Here is a 12,408-nt window from a genome sequence, read left to right as displayed (position 1 = left end):
ATGTTGATGGAACTTACGGGAACTATTGCACTCCAACTGAAATTCATGTCACATTATTTTACCAGAGAAAGAAAATACGACAAAATGCAGGACATGGAATATTCTGTAATTAAAACCACCAGAAGATATTAACAGCCTATTAACACATTTCAAGTCCTTTTCATAGTTCGAGTGTACCCTAGTATGTCTAGAGAGGAGAAAGATACAAGAGGAGTGAAGGGTAAAAAAAAAGATCTTATTATTACTTGGATGATTGCTATTTGTGTCTATTAGTATTGTAGCAATAGTTTGTTTGACATCAAAGCACTGAAGACTTGTTGTACAATGATTTTTGTTAACAGAAAGTGAAGAAAAAGCACAAGAAGCAAAGTGAGGGTAGAAAAATTGTTTTAAATGTCACTCAAAGGATACATTCATTTCAAACTCCAGTTCAAGCCTCATTCATTGAGCATTGCAGCCTTCGTAGTTATCTGGCTTACTGATAATTAGTGTGCTGTTTAAAAAATATGGTTAATAAGGTTTATGTTGAGTATTAGGAAAAGGTTCTTAACCAGACAGTGGAGAGCATAGAAGAGGCTCAGGCTCCCCAGGGCAGTGGTCACAGCACCAAGCTGCCACAGTTCAAGAAGTGTTTGGACAATGCTTTCAGACATACGTTTGAATTTTGGATGGTGCTGTTAGGGGTTGGAGGCACCTTTACATTACCCATGATGGACCTGTAGGGCAGAAGGACTAGGTCTCTTGCAAATACAGCCCATAAAATATAATGAGGTAAAACTGTAAGAGTTGTTTTTGTTCACTTATGAGTGGACTTCAGAGACAGGATGTTTTTGCAGAAATCCTAACTGCTGTAATTCTTCTATTTCAGCCTTGGAAATATACATAAGGCCAATAAAAATAAAAGCTGGGAAATATCTTTGGCTGACAAAGGCACTGATAAAGGGTACCTCTGTCTATCTGCATCAGACGCAACTGTAAGACATGAGACTGTAGCACCCAGTCAGCAAATTTGTCTTGAAAAAAAAAAAAGACAGTTAAATAATTCAAGATTCTTTTCTAGATAATGTCAGATGCATGTCTAGGTTGGGCAGTAGCAAGAATTTTGACTGCATCTTATTAATTGAAATATTATTTCATATTTTACAATATAATTGGATCACTCCCAGCGTAGAAGCTTTCTTTTACCGATAATTTTCAGATAAGCTGTCTCTAGTAGAATGGTTCTTTTTGTGTAGGCAAATAATGTCCCAGACTAGTTAATCTAAGGGAGAAATGTTGAAACTACAAGCCTTCAAATAGAGTACTGGCCTTGCCTATATTTTTTTTCCTCTCAGCTCCAATTATCTGTGTCCTCGTGGATACACATTAGTATAGAATACTGCTCCTAGCCCTCTCTTTTTCTCATTGAGGCAACAGGGACTCATTAAAAATTGTGTAAAAGCTAAAGATAGTCTGGACCTTCATTACATACAGTAGTAATAGTTTTCATTGGACCAATTAAAATATCTCAGTTGTGTACACAAATTCATCTGTATTCTGCTAGTTTTACTTATTGAGTTACATTTTAAAGAGTGTATTCTTGCAAATGCTAGTGAAATACCCCTCTGCCCCCCAAAAGGCACGCTATTTCCCTGTATTAAATGGCCCATTCCACAAAACATAACTTTTCACTCTTATTGTTTCCAAAAACAAACATAATGTTCCAATTTTCTTATTTTATTCCTCTCTTTCCTCCTTTTCTGTGCATTAGAGGTACCCAGGAATTGCTACACAGTACACAGGAACATTTTTGTGGGAGGTACTTGTTGAAATACTGGCAGCATGTGACTGAGATTACAATGAGCCCAAAAGTGCTTACACAAATGCTAAAAAGAAGCCAGAACAGTAAAGACTAACAGACAGATAAATAAATTCTGGGGTTACAGAGTTCCTGTATGATGCTATTATTTATGGCCAACCAGAATTTTGCAAAACAACTTGACTGAAATGGAAATAAACAGTAATATCAGCCATTGTCTCAAATGACAGACTAATTAAAAACAGGGTGACTCTTCATCATACTGGAGTTATTTCTTTTTCCTGTATTTCATTTAGTGGAGAATGCTTCACAGTTCCCATGCATTAATGAAAAACTATGAATTCCTTTTTCTAGCTTTGTTCAGCTCGTACAAATTTCTTAAATATATTCCTCTGTGACTAGCACGGAAATCAATACTTTCTGAGCACAGTGTAATACTCAAAATCAAGCTTGCATAATCTTGCTAGTTCTCCTGTTTGTAATTAGCTTAATTAATGCAAGAGGGGTTCAGAAGAAAATTTAGAAGGTTTCAGTACCTACAAAGCACCTATAGATATTTTAGCAATGGCATCCATAATCGCAGTCTTCAGACTTCTCTTATTTTTATTATTCCAGTTTGACAGCTCTCCTCTCCTCTCCTCTCCTCTCCTCTCCTCTCCTCTCCTCTCCTCTCCTCTCCTCTCCTCTCCTCTCCTCTCCTCTCCTCTCCTCTCCTCTCCTCTCCTCTCCTCTCCTCTCCTCTCCTCTCCTCTCCTCTCCTCATGCCAACTTATCACTTTATTGTCAATTACTTGTCCATTTTCATTACTTTAAAGGCAACATATAATACTATAACCCGGTCATTTTCCTTTGTTACTCTCCTATTTTGACTGCATCTCCTTCTGCCTCTCACCTCTTTGCATGCACTTTTGATATTGATGTAAACAGTCAAAAAGTTGTACTATGGAAATTTGTAGTTTAATGCTGATAATATTTAAAGAGATTTATTACTGTGCTATTTGTAGCATTTCTGATCCAGAAAGAGGCAGCATCAGTTCTCTAATATGCTAGGCATTGCATAATGTCAGAGCAAAAAAGCAGTTGTCAAGAAATCCTTGAAACAACTGCAGAATTCAACTGTAAAGGGCAGAGATGCTTTTTGTCTACCCAGAGGTATCACAACTATCCACTAATTTATGACTGTCATAGTCTCTCTGAACATGATTGTTATTTTAATACCATTAGCCATGTGATTGTGCAATAGCAGTTTGAGTACCATGAATCTAGTTCTCTTCAGACAAGGATGGTACACATGTAAATAATCATGACCTACTGCACAGGACAAGTCAAGGTGATTAGTATGAAGTAAGGAACAGAAAGTCATGTGGTCTAGCCCCAGTCATTGCCGTAGTCATTGCTTGCATGGCTTACCATGAGTCCTGTGCTTTTGAACTCACAACAGCCAATCTTTTTCTGGTCTGAGAGTCCAGACTAACCAAACCACCTTGTTTAGAGCATTCTTAGTTTCCTCCCATTGCTCACTTCTCAGAGCTCACACAACTGTCAGTATAAAATATCAGGAACAAATGAAAAGACTTTCTACTTCAGTATGTGCTGTGAGATACTGCTGAAGCAGATTTGGTTTTCAGCCATGCATCCCACTGTCATGCTGTGTGCTGACATGCCTTTATGGTCATCACCTTTTACAGAATGATACTTCTGTTTTGGACAGCTGTGGTAGCTGAAATTCACTGACCTGAATGAGAAGCAATCGCACATTTACCTGAATTAGCTTCCTGCTGACACAGTAGAACTGACTGACTACAGGGTCAGAGCATTTCTTGTGAAATCCCGCCTTGAATCTGTTTCTTTCCAGGAGAAGTCTGGCCATTCTCAGCTAAAATGAGCATGGTTCAATTTTCTTGGAGAAAATGACAACGGAAGAGAGAAAAAGAAAATGGGCTGGGGTGATAAAATTCCAGAACAGCACAACACAAGTTACATGGCAATGTAGCTGTAGGCACTATATCAGAAAACCTTTCCTTGGCTGCCTACAGCTGAGCACCCTGCCACTGCTGCAGGGCTTGAAGCAGCTGCTGCCCAGACAAAGTGGAAGAAGCAGCACTGCATGGGCATATTGGCACTGTAGAACACAAAACATGCTCATTGGGGAAGGTTGAGGTAGGAGCAATAACCTTGGTAGGACAGCACCATAAAACTGTGGTTGATTCATTCCTAACTAGAAGCTATCTTCAAAATTTTGCACTTAAACTTTCTGCCTACAAAACATATAAATGTTTATCAGGCTCAAATGGCTTGTAATCATAGGTCAGATGCTTCACTGATTTCAACATATACTAACATGGGGTTAGGTCCAACATTTTTATAATGGTCATAAATGCATACAGACAATACAAATTAAAACAAACAAATAAACCAAAAAGAACACTGTCACAAGCATATTTAAAGCATTGTTGCAAGTATGCTTTGATTTTACATCAGTGATTATAAAGAATGAACCACCCTTCTTACTGTCCAAACCAGAAACACACTCTGCAGCACCCTGTAACTGTAGGGATTGCTGTTGGACTTTCATTATAAAAGCCAGCAGGTATTTGAGACAAATTATAATTGGTTTGTTGGTTTTGCTAAGTTGTCTTTATATGGCTAGCCTCTTCTGGAACACATACATTTATGACGCAGTCTAGGTAACTAGCTGTCAAATGTCCATTTGATGTCAGCAGCTGAATGACAAGAGCAGGGTGAACTGGACATGATTTAAAAGCAATTCACCTGAGAGCAATGTACAATAATTACTTTTCAGTAATGCTCTATTTTTTTGGTCATGAACTCTTTTCTTTCCAGAATATTTGCTGATCACAAGCTAAAAGCACTGGGATCATTTTCAATCCTCTTAATGTGTATTGTAGAAGTAGTTGAAAACATATTTAAAATAGCAATTAAAAGATACTAGTTTTTACTCAAACGCCTGAGGTATATGGAATATCACTCTCATGAAGGATAAAATGGTGCAGAGTGTGAGCAGGAAGTATTGGCACTTGTTGCACTCTTAACACCTGGGCTTCAGGCTGAGCCTCCTGTACACAGCTGCTTTGTACCTCCAAAGCTCACTATATTTAGATGCACAATTTGCCCTTTGAAATGACATTTGCAAAGCACTGAATGAAAGGAAAAATTACTTCTCTCCCTCTTCAAACAATTGCTTTAATGGAGAGAAATGGCTTGAGAAATACAGGAAAGTTTTTAACAGTGTTCAGTTTGGCATAATTTTAACATTCCAGTTTAGGAAGGGGTATCGCCTACCCCTTTATGAACTTTGAATTATTGTTTAGTTTTATGCCATAACAGATCATAACATAACATAAACAATTGTTCATCCTCTGATGGAGGATGCCTAGCTGTACACAAAGACATATGGCCACTGGGAAGACATTCCAGCCTAATTAAAGTGGAATGCAAGAGGGAACACATTGTTTGTATACTCTTTACTCTAAATAGGGATATAAACTTTCTTAGGCAGAGATTAAAAATTTTCTAAGCACTGGAGGATATGTTATCCTATATTGTCACTAAGCCAGATGATTTTTCAGTGTTTATGTCAAGAAAGAATTTGACTCAATTGGAAAAGTATCTTTTTCCTTATTTAATGAAAACCACAAGTAACCTAATGACTGAGCCAGATTCCACCTCTTAGTTTGCTGACTTACCATTTACTAGTGTTAACTGAGTAAGACAAATACAAAATGCTACAAGTGCATATTAGAATTTTGTGTTCAGAGACTGCTGTAAAAATTTTGAGATGCCTAAAGCTATCACAACTGCCTCGACTTCTAAACCTTCCAGCCACTTCCTACTAAGTTCTCATTGGCAGCTCAGCCCAACCTTAACCCTTTATGTTTGCTTTGTTAAATGCGTCTCCACCACTACTTTGTGTTTCACAAGATTTCTGCTCTGTCCTATGAGCAAAATAGGGCAGGAACCTCCATGTAATGTGAAGATCTTCACACCCACCTCCAAAGCAAACTGCCTTTCAGAGCCTGCAGGGAAAGCAGTAGAATCCTGCACCTCTGAAGTGGTATGTTATTTGGAAGTGATTTTTTTCAGAGAACTGCGATATAAACAGGAACTGGGTCCAGATCTTTGATAGATATTTATTCTTTGACTAAAACAAGAATGAAAAAATTAATTAAAAAACCATTTGCTGAAACATAACTTAAAAAAATATCAGAGTACATAGTTAAATAGTTGAATATTGCAGACTTCTGTAATGAGAAAACAGAATCATGGCAGGAGATCCAGCTTCCCTTAAAACAATTCAGATTTCCAGTAATAATTACTCAGTTAACTTTTTCAAAAAGAAGCGTAGGCTGTATATTTTCTTAGGTGCAAGTTTATTTTTCTCTTCTTTCTTTTAGGCAAAGTAAAAGATCATCTTGTCTAAAACTATCACTAATTTGGTTAAAAGGGGGAAAGTAAACTATTCAACACTTCAAAATAGCCACGGATCTTCAGAATACTTCTACTGTCTTAAGATTTTGTTATAGACTGTAGGAACTATTTACTCCATTTTACAATACTTTTTATAAATCACACAATTCTTAGTTTTAACTAAAAGTTTCATTATATAGAAGAATATTGGAGTTTTGCTAATGACCACTTCACTCTGAGATCAAATTTTATGCATTATTCATAGAGAAGAATTCAAGAAACTAAGGTAATTAAAAAAGTAGGAATTATGATGGAAAATTTTCCATGACTCTTTTCTATGACTCTGATGGATGAAATGTGTCGTATAAAAGGGAATAATGTGAAAGCTGTCAGTTCTGTAGAATTAGCTAGGTATTGTCACAGCTATATTGTAATTCTGAATTAAAGTTTTAGTTGGCCTTTCATTCCTTTCATATTAGATAGATTTTACATCTACTCATTAAACGTAGATAGAAACTGATATCTCTTCCTGCACTCTCTCATTGGAAAAATGCTGTCTCTGAAGGTGTGAAAATCTTAAAACTTAAATGAAACTTAGTTGTAGCAGAATAACTTCAGTGCCTGAAAATGTGCACAATGGATTTATAATACGTGTATTGTCTCTGGAGAGATGAAATGAGAGCAGCAGGGGTGACTGAAATACAATTCAGAGCAGAGGGACTCAAATATCCTGTTATTAGATGATAATTCCATCAGTAAATTCCCACATTATATATATTTTTTAGGATTTTTGCACAGAGTTGTCATGGAGTTTTTATCTGGCTGCTGAGCTGTAAGTACAGATTACAAGCTGCACATGGTTTGTAGTTGTGGCACTTTGTCAGACACACTTTAAAGCCAGTATTAGTATGTGAAGTAATAATGCACACTTGATAACAGCCATGATATTTTACTGCATTGAAAATCAAATTCTAACTTTTTCCTCTATGGTCAATTCCCCAAGTGTAAAGAGCCTTGCCTTCCTTTTGTTGCATGAAATACACTCAACCTACAGTCATATTATTATAAGTGCTGCGAGACACAGATGCTTTATGGGACCTTTTAAGTTGGAGATGGAGACCATTGAGAATATCTTTTATCTTTTCATGTTGAAATGTAAGCATACACTTCTGGCATCATTAAGACAAAAAGACAGGTCTGGTATCTCAGTGTGTCCACTTTGTGCTCTTCTCCTCATCTACTTATTTTCAAAGACAAAATGAATGGAAGAGTAATAAATACAGCTTCTGCTGTTAGGTAAATTTAACACTTCATTTCTGAGATACAATTGTACATCATTAAGTTCACTCAAGAATCTTTTTCTTTTGAAATGAAGAATCTATTATTTCAAATGAGACTGCTTCAAAAGAAACTACTTTGAGAGCTTTCTGTGTATCTATTTCAGTACAGCTTGCAGGATTTCTTATGATGATGAAGTCTGTATGACAAAGATTATTTTTAGAGGATTAACCAATACCTTTTGTTTCATATACATATACACATGTGGATATGTGTGTGTGGATATATGTGCATACATATGTTGCATATTACTAAATAAATAATTCAGTCACAGGTTTTGAGAAAGTGCTTATAGAATGGGTTAAAGTCACTGGGACCACTACCAGAAAAAAATCATAAATTAAAAAAAACATATCAACAATATGCATCTATTTTTTTTTTTCATACTGACTTCGGGCAGGATCATTCTTTCCTGACTTCTAGTTGGCAAAGGGTAGAGACTTTAAAAAGCCCCACTGTAATAGAACATCATGTTCTCCACTGGAGAGGAGAGGAGAGGAGAGGAGAGGAGAGGAGAGGAGAGGAGAGGAGAGGAGAGGAGAGGAGAGGAGAGGAGAGGAGAGGAAGAGGAAGAGGAAAGGAAAGGAAAGGAAAGGAAAAGGAAAGGAAAGGAAAGGAAAGGAAAGGAAAGGAAAGGAAAGGAAAGGAAAGGAAAAGGAAAGGAAAGGAAAGGAAAGGAAAGGAAAGGAAAAGGAAAGGAAAGGAAAGGAAAGGAAAGGAAAGGAAAGGAAAGGAAAGGAAAGGAAAGGAAAGGAAAGGAAAGGAAAGGAAAGGAAAGGAAAGGAAAAGGAAAGGAAAAGAAAGAAAAGAAAAGAAAAGAAAAGAAAAGAAAAGAAAAGAAAAGAAAAGAAAAGAAAAGAAAAGAAAAGAAAAGAAAAGAAAAGAAAAAGAAAAGAAAAAGAAAAGAAAAGAAAAGAAAAGAAAAGAAAAGAAAAGAAAAGCCCCAAGGTAACCATTCCATCTCAGTTCTATTTTTAATTCCTGTTTCTTAATTCCTTTTTCTTTCCTGTAATGGTAATGGGAATGCTTACTCAGTGCATTGCAGCATTCAGAAAGTAGTTGCAATCAGGAATTGTGATGCTGTCTCAGAGAGAGGGTCTGTATTACGGTATTGATTGAACTGCAGAAGGTTAACACTGAGACAGCTCTTCTCTTCTGTGCTCATTTTTTCAGATCTTTAACAGTACCAGAATTTGTGTCTAAGCTGAAATCTATCCCCATGACTTATTCTGTAGAAATTGCTTACTCTGTCTGTAATGTCCCACACTTCTGAAGGAGAGTTAGTAAGAAGAGCCCTTGCAAAGCAACAGATTCATCTGAATGCAGTGATCTATTCTGAAAAGAAGACCAAGATTTTCAAGGTGGACTAATGCCTTCAACTAGCTGCTTTTGAATCACTAATCAGAGTGAAATTTAGAGGATCATTTTTCAAATATTGGCCTTTTAAATCTGGACAGCTGAAATCTTTATTCTGCTAGAAAGCTTGATCTTCGCACCAATTACAGCCACTCCAGTAGCATTACACTACTGATAAGAATACTCTTCTTCAGTGGCTAAGCTACAATAAAAAATCCAACTACTTTTCTTATGTGTTTTAATGCATTTCTCCCCTCATATATCTACAAGTAAATAGTTTTAGGAATGTTAGATTGAATTATCATCCAACATTAAGTTTCTAGAAGGCATACTACCTACTATCTCTCTGAAATATTTTACTCTGCTGGCATCCTCATTCTTGAGATTCTGATACAATATTTCATAACACTTCAAGGAATGGGGAGACGTTTTATATCTGGAAAATTGATTTGCCTGAGGTCAAATGGGAATCATGGAGCTGAGGAACGCATTGAAGTTGTCTCACCTACTGGCAACTTAAAGCCTGAGATATCATTAATTTCCATATCCTGCTGCTGAAATACTGGAAAGAGAACAGCACAATCTGTTTCATTATTTCAACAGTTACCAGACATGTAGAATGAGTATCTAGCATCTGACAGTTAGGATGGAGTGTTTTTTTACCATTCATCTGTTTGGCAGGTTTTTATTTTATTTTACTCTGAAGAAGTATCACAGTCATGGATAGATAGATGCAGGAGACAATTTACCTTTGCGCTTGCAAAATTTTGCGAGCTACGTTAAATGGCATTTCTTAATTTTCCTTACTGCAAAATGGCTATTAACTAAAATATAAGTGTATTAAGAAGATTTAGAATTCAATTCAGCAAGTACCTTAAGTGTTTAATGTCCACTGAAGTCAAAGATTTTATGCACATCCTTCAATGCTCTGCTAAATTGACACATCTTTAGTATTCACTGAGATGGTGCAGTTCCATTTCTAACTATTTTATTTACTATAGATTTAATTTCCAGCAACAAAATAAACAGGTAAATTATAAATTCATATGGGAACCTTTATACTGGGTTCAGAAATGAACACGTACAAGATACTTGGGCATTATATAAAGCACATATTACCAAATAAAAATTGCTAGTTTTCAATCTAGTATGTTCCACTAAGCTTTCAGCCTTAAAATTTTCTAAAGAAGTTATCAAAAAGTGTAAAAATGTATTCTGCTTTTACCTGGTGCTATTCTAATCAGCTAAGTAGATATTGCAGCTATAATTTTTAGGGGAGAGATGACTATAGCCAATAGCAGTTATTTTGGAAAACTTTACTTCTGTTTGATTACTTAAGAAGGATGCAAATATTAGAGTACTGCAATTGTCCTAACAGTAGTAGCAGAAACCATTAAATGCTGCATTTTCTTTTTTCCTTATCTAATTTTCAGTTGCGCCTCAATTAAAAAAAGTGTTAATTTAAAGAATTCTGACAGTCTTCCTACTTTTTACTTGCATTACTGTTCCTACCAGCAAAATAACTGTTTTAATGGAAAACATAATTAAAAATTTACTGCATTTTCTACCAATAATAACACAGCTTTACTCTAATCTACTGTGTTGGAACAATCAGAACACCTGGGTGAGCTTTATTTGCGAGAGAAAATGTGTGAATTTTCTATCATGCTACAGTTAAGGGTCTAGGTTTGACTAGAAGTGGCATGTGCAGACAGGCACAAAGAACTTTAAAAGCTCTTTTGCATTCTTTTTTGACATTTTGCTCTCACATAACATTTCTTACATATGTAGTTTCCTAACTTTTCTGGTGATTTCTTACCACTGGAAGATGGTGAGCCTGTATTGTTCATAGCAATCTCACATGAATATGAAACAAACACTGGAAGTTGCACTGCATTCCACAAGAACATAGGGCCTGTGGATGTCTTTTGTTCTATCTACTGGTCTTAACAGACCATCATCAAGCTCTGGAAGACAGAACAGGATGAGGCCTAAAAACCACTTATTTCTCCATTGTGATGGAAATCTGTACAACAATGGAAGAATCCATCTGAAGAAGAGGCTGATTTATGGTAGTTCTACAATTTCCAGAGAGTATGTGCATAATAAAACAAACAAAAAAAGAAGACAGAACCTAAAAAAACCAAACCATCCTACCCTCCAACCCCACTAAAGATAAATATAGAAAAATCTGTCAAAATGCAGCTCTATGACATTCAGCTCTTCCTATGTAGAGACAATAAAACAGAAGAAGCTGTAATTATAATGCTATTTAATATTAAGGACTTCGTATACCAATGTCAGTACAGCTTTCCTTAGGAAATGTTTGTTGACTTGCAAAAAATTTTTTTTTTCAAAACAACTGAGCAGCCACAGAAGTATACTGTTTGTCTTGTAGTTTGGATGCAACAATCCTCCTAGCTTCTCTTATTTTTTTTTTTGGTGTGGAATGCCTAATGCATCCATGCTCTTCAGATTTGCTGTATATGTTAGTTTTTGTTGTTGCTGTTGTTGATACCAGTCAAATTTACAGAGACACAACATAAACAATGTATTATTTTAATGGATTCTGCTAAGTGTAAATATCTTCCTCAATGGTATAAAGAGGTTATTCTCGGTACATGTTCTGCTTAGTTATATTTGTTGTTTTGTAAACAAAATAAACACAAAAGAATACCTAAAATGATTTTCTTCCTTTCAGGTTCATAGGTACTGTTTACCTTGTCACCTGGAGTAAATTGCTTACAGTGTACCATTTCAGCTGTGCTGAAATTAAAGCCTTCATGTTTTTAGCATGTGGTTTGGTTTCTGAGAGTTCCAGTAGTGAGTACAGACCAGATGAAAGACTTCAGTGATTTGAAGTCTTGTGCTGAGCTGTGTTGAGTCCCATGCTCAGAAACAAGCTGAGTGCTTTGAAGCCAACATTTTGCCCTGGAAATCGCACTGACACAGCTTATCTGAAATTTTCAAGGCTTCCTAGCCATTAGAGAAAAAAAACAACAAAATTGATAAAAAGAAAGTCATGCCCCCCTTTTCCACCTACATTCGCATATTAGAAAGGAAACCCATAATAATAGGTCACTCTGCAGTTAAAATCAATACCGAGCCAGCTGAGCAAAATTTGAACACCTATATTCTGAAACACGAATGCAGTTTTCCTAGGCATCCTAATATCAGTGAAACTGTTGGGTATCAGGAACCTCTTAAAAATCAATAGTATGACACTTTAGCATGAACAACAGCGTATAATCATCTTTAAAGAAATTGTAGTAAAATGAGAGAACAGATACTAATTGTTTCTACAATAAGGTAAATAAAATCCTAACAAATTCTTATGACAGATTGTGCAGAAATATATATAGCCACAATAAAAAACAGCAGATTGATCTCAAGTGGGTGTAAGAGTGCAGGGTGAAGAAATGCAATTTTATTTCCTCATTTTGCTTCTTTGACCTTTTCAGCAAAGCTGAAAAAATCTCACTCTTCAG

The sequence above is a fragment of the Lagopus muta genome, chromosome 7 (genome assembly GCF_023343835.1).
Source record: "Lagopus muta isolate bLagMut1 chromosome 7, bLagMut1 primary, whole genome shotgun sequence".
Lineage (NCBI taxonomy): Eukaryota > Metazoa > Chordata > Aves > Galliformes > Phasianidae > Lagopus > Lagopus muta.
Note: the sequence above shows the minus strand (reverse complement) of the source record.